This window comes from Thunnus maccoyii, chromosome 19 (assembly GCF_910596095.1).
Source record: "Thunnus maccoyii chromosome 19, fThuMac1.1, whole genome shotgun sequence".
Classification (NCBI taxonomy): Eukaryota; Metazoa; Chordata; class Actinopteri; order Scombriformes; family Scombridae; genus Thunnus; species Thunnus maccoyii.
Window position 1 is genome coordinate 17854599 of NC_056551.1, and position 6000 is coordinate 17860598.

Here is a 6000-nt window from a genome sequence, read left to right on the forward strand (position 1 = left end):
TGTATAAATGGCTCTGGCAGTAACAATTTAGTCATTTTGTTTAATGGCTGTGGTGGAGATTGCTGTCTTACAAGAGGTCTGTTGAAAATCTCCCATAAAGTAGGTGTTAAATTGGGTTGAGAACATATAGTACGATCTAAAAGAAAGTCTTCAAGTATTTGGACTGTTTCATTTTGGCTCTGTACTTCGGCAAATTGGATTTGAAATGAAACCATAACTACAAGTCTACAGTGCTGACTTTCAGGTTTAATTTGAGGGCATTTACATCCATGTCAAACACACCGAGTTGAAATTGGGGCCTTTATTTGATACAACCAAGGGTTTACAGATGTTCCTAAAAAGTTCCCCCATTATGGATATGAACACCCCAAACACTGTTAACACTGAAATTCAGCACTTTAACCTCATAGTCATTGTTTCATTTAATATCCAAAGTGCTGGAGTACAGCCAAAACAATGAAAACCATATCACTGTCCAAATACATATATACTGCACTGTGTATAAGTATTTGGACAGTGTGATATGTTTCAGTTTCACTGTCAGTAACATATCAGTTTCACAGTTAGCCAATACTGTACATTTCTCATTTCCGAATAAATTCATAAACATTTTACACTGCAGAAACAAACACTGGGGAGCTGTGTCAAGATTTTCTCATATAACCTTTTATCATTCTGCTGTGCAGCGTTGTTCAGCGGTCCATGCAAACACTGGCACTGGAGATATTTTCTTTTTTCATCTTTGACTCTCAACTGCTAAAGCTGGGCTTATAAAAGTAAATTACATGTCTATAAAGTAACCTCCTGTGTTTGTGGGGCCAAATTTGAAGTTGCGTCATAGCAGAAAAACAAACCCTAAATTATGTAACACACAGTCATGGTGCTCTCTGCTCAGCAGCTGGAAGAATTAATATATAAATTATATTTATACCCATCAAACAATCTCGCTCGCTGGTTTGTGGTTCCTCCTTTTTTTATTTGCTTGTTTGTTTTTTTCTTTTCTTTTTTTTTTTTATTATTTGACAAAAGTCCCACAGTCCTGCAACACACATGTGGACATACACATATGTTTGGCTGTAGTTCTAGAGCGCGTGGGAACGTGGTCCCGTTTACGGTGCTTTGCTAGCTTGTTGTGCTATATATCACAACCTCTTGACTTTGTTCTACATTGTTAATCTCTCAGACAACCTCAGTACAAAGTCAAGAGTTGTGATATGTTGCACAACAAACTAGCAAAGCTCAGTAAACAGAACTGCGTTCCCGCTCATGCGCAGTGGTGTCTGCCTCACACAGAACTACTCTCTCAAGACTGAAAACGTGATCATACTCTTGATGATCTTGTTAGTTTGGAACATGTCACCCAGTGCCTTGGTGTGGCTCATTGTGTTTTAATCATTTTTGGACAACAATAGAAGTCTACGGAACAGAGGAATGTGATATATCAGGCTTTGAATACACACGCGGTACTTGGAGGAAGGATCAATTCATGGGTGGTTTGGCTCTGCACATGAGATTTGTTGACAATCAAGAAAACAAAGAAAATTTCCTCATCCTTTAAGCACTTGGGTGCATTACAGTTTTAAAAGTTTCTTTTTTTTAACTTAAAGACAGAAATAAAGATCGGTTCAATTCAATAAAAATAGTGCTTCAACAATATGTACATCCAAAAAAGACAGTTAGTCAAAAGAGTGAAATTCACTACAGCTTCCTCTCCGCTCTGCTTCACATGAAGTACATACTTCTGGTACTTTAACTTCAACCTGCAGCCTGTTCAAGTAGAAAGATCCCTTCCATGAAGGCAGAAATGGATGGCATGTGATGATACAAAATTTAAAAAGGTTTTACTCCATTTACATCTGTTTAACAGTCTGAGTTTAATTGCTATTTTCAGCTCTGCCATGGAAAACAGTGCTATCATAGATAAGATTTGCCTGTACATCCGGTACCAGTGGGCCATTGGTAAATAAACGTCTCCTAGACAAAATGGTGTCACAACTTGCTCTTATCTCAAATGTTCTGATCAATCTGATATCTCCTATTTGTAGAAATTAGTTGGAAATGTTTTCATTCATCCAATTCTCCAACGTTAAAACACACATATGTGAATGATACAAATGTTTCCACATGCACACACAGGTATCTATACTCAAAATATACAAATACACAGGTGAGGTTTAGATCTGTGACTGAACACCATGGTTACATCCCACACCTGAATACCTGTGTCTCTCATTCTTAGGCTGGCTTACGTCTGTGCTTTCACCCACACATGACTCATCACCGACCTACAATCTGATAAAGACTCATTGTCCCTTCCTCTATTTTGACGAAACATGTCTGCCGTTACTATTTACAAAGATCTTTCCCATTCCTACAATACTTTTACTTCATATGCAGTCAACACCGTATATTGTAACTGTGTCTTTGTCATTGTTGTGACAACATCAAAACAACTGCTGATATGTTCTTATCGCTTGTGGACTGCGTGGGAGGTTTGTGGTGCAATTTACTGCCATATTGAGGCCAACCAAAGTCCAAGAAATTACACTGGGTTTACCTCACTGACAGGACACAAGTATAAAGAACAAGCTTTGAGGAAAACCCACTCCTCTGGCGTCCATGGAGGGAGACTACAGGAGATTAGATCAACATGCTATCACAGGTGCGCGGTGCTCTGGATTCCTTTTTGCACTGAATCGCTGACTATAGCTTGTTCAAAGGTTTCCAATGACCTGCATACCTCACAGCAGGAGAGACACACTTTGAACTTACAGTCTAATTAGCCTACTCTCAACTTCACAAATTGCTACAGATGCATATTTGATGTATTCTGAACTATTTTAGCAACCGCAAGGCTACCAGAGAGATCTCAGAAGTGGTCTCATTTTTACTTCTCCTTTATTTTCCTGTCAGTCCACCACTTTGGTCCAGATTGAAATATCTGAACAACTATTTAATGTAACAGATGGAAATTTTGTTCATACATTCATGGATTCCAGAGGAAGAATCCTAATAATTTCGGTGATCCTCTGACTTTTCCTCCAGCGCCACCATCAGGGCAAATCTTTCACTTATCCAGTGATTTCTCAACATCTGCTTCATGATTCATTGACACAATTTCATCATTTATTTGTCAATTTGCCAATATTTTGGTTTATGACAAATACTTGGCAACAGGGTTGAGTGGCAGCACCGTGTCCAGCTGTCTCAGTGCATATCAACATGATTGAGAGTTTTTTCATCATTCCTGCCTAGCATCAGCATGTTTGCATTGTCACTGCGAGCATATTAGCATGCTGATGTTAGCATATAGCTCAAAGCACTGCTGTGCAGAGTCGCAAGCATGTCTGTAGACTCTTAAATCTCGTTTCTACTACTTCCCAGTCTTGTATACCATTTCCACTTCTACATCACTGATGTCTAACCCTTTTCCTTCCTGTTTTCTTCTTCCCTCTTGTTTTCCTCCTGCTCCTCCACCTCCTCCTCCTCCCCCCCTTCTTCTCTTCCTCAATCTTTTCCCCCTACAGCACAAACGTAATAGAGTGTGTCCATCCAAAACTCTGACTGACTGCAGAAAACCCTAGAGGACACTGCATACTTTTACCCTGCCCTAACATGTGCACACACACACACACACACACACAATTATACATAACCCCTCTCAGCTGCTTGTACAATCACCACACCCGTCTGCATGACATCAGCCTGTGATGTCATCATGGGACCAATGCTGGCATGCTGTCCAATGCAACTTCATCATCAGCATCATCATCCTTTGGCAGTGGTGGATGAGCCTCGGATGGGAGGCAGCTGGATTGTAACAATTCCTTCACCCTTTGCACATGTCACTCTGTGTGTCTCTGTGTGTGTGTGTGTGTGTGTGCAGAGGGAGCAGAGGGGAGGCTAAAAGACGCAATTGCTCTAATTCAAACAATCTGAGCCAGACGGACTTTGGCTTTCTTCTGGCTACTTCGTCCTGTTTATAACGTGCTCTCTGGACAGATTCACATCGTGTTTGTCAATATTTCAACTGCAAGGTAAATATTAGAGTAACAGTGCTTATTAAAGAGGAAAAGGAGAGGAGGAATGTGATGGAGGGGGGGGGGGGGGAGAAAAGCTTCAACACTCAAGGGAAGAGAGTCAAGAGTCAGAGGAAAGGAACAAGATGGCATGATGGGACTGGACAGGATGGGGTGGGTTGACAGGCAAAGGCGAGGCATGACAGGATGGGATGGGACAGGACAGGGAATTGTGAGGTGGGGCAGCACGAGGTGGGGCAAGACAGGAAGAGTGGTGCAAAAATATGATGACAGGGCAGAAAGTGGATTGGATAGGTGAATTTTAGAAGAGAAAGGTAAGAGGAAAGGAAAAGTACAGTAGAGGGACAAAAAGAGAAAATGAAAGATGAGTCAGTTTGAGGATATTTGCTTTTAACTTTTTTCTGTGATGAATGTTATTTTCACAGTGGAGAGCAGTGCATTATCACAATTACAGAGATGAGATGTGATTGCCAAAAAAGAGGGAACATAGAAAAAAAGTTTGTCCATCTCTCAATAATTTTATAACTTCCCCACCCTGTTCATGGTACTCAAGCTCATTGGTGAAAATGTAAAACTTTAAAAAGGGGTCTTGAAAATATACTTTCATATTTAATAATTCTCTGAAACAGCAGGGCACTTAAGTTTCCTGAAAACTTTACTCAAACTGGAGTAAACAGTGCATTCGTTGGGGACTTTTAGCTCTGGACTTGGTGTGCTAGGGGGTTTTTAACATTCTGTAAATCACCCTGATGAAGGCCCTGTGCTGAAACGCGTTGGTAAAATAAAGAAGATTCTTCCACAAGTCAGTTGCCAAGTTGTTGTTTTTTTCACACTAGTGAGTTTTTAAGACAGCAGGAAGGTATGTGAAGGATTAACTCAAGATAAACCACAGTACAGTGCCTTTGTATGTTGTAATAAAGGTACATGTATGTTACTCAGTTCAATTATGTAGCTTAATGATGTAGTTTTTGGACAACAATGAAGCTCTATGGCACAGAACTATAAGTTTAAGGGGCTTTGTTATGTTCACCAGACTTATCCTTTAATCAGAGATGACTTCACCAGGCTCCTTACAGCCTGTGGGTTTAAATGTGAATTTTGATATGAGCATTATGCTATAGATGGAATTTTTGATGTATTTAAATGGTTGTAGATGCTGCACTTTATGACAGCTTCTCAAGTGTATGTACAATATTTACTTCCCTTTAACTACTTCCGATGTGTATTTATATCATTATATTGATTTCCAGATTGCTTCCTGTATAAATTTATCATCAGTCTTTATGTTGTATTTGTAGCTTTATCATTTAATCTTTGTACTGGACCTACGGTAAGTATACAAGGTCTTCTCTTTCTCATATTTGATCTTCCACCACTTAAGCGTTTTATTGTGAGTGATCTGCACTATTGAGAGAAGTGCATCATAAAATCATCTAACTGTCATTGGCTAATTCGCTGCGTATTCCTCACAGGCGGCCTCTGACTCTGACAAACTCTGCAGGAGTCTGAAAATTTCAACCCGATACTGCCTTGATGACAGTTAACCATGATTGTGTTACTCTGTGAGTCTGTTTCACTGGAAGTAGTTCTGGCTCATCCAAACCAGCTGTTTATGAAACCTTATCGTGAGGAGCCGCAGCACTCCGGCGCCTGTGCAGTGAACGCACCCTGGAAACAACCACAGTGTTACAACACACCTGGAGCCCATCCCAGGGACAGACAGACAGACAGACGGATGGATGAGCCCGCAACCTCATTGCCTGTGGCAGCATCATCCCAGCTCTCACGGCAGCACCCACCTCTTTAGACGTTTTTTTTTTTTTTTTTCCTTCATTCAGAGAAGCCCGTGCAGTTCTGGGGGACACTCTCTGTCTCACTAGCTGTCAGCCATTATCATGCTGCCATTCTGTATAGATCACCTCCAGATGTTGTCATGTATAGTTCACATTCAGTAAAGCAA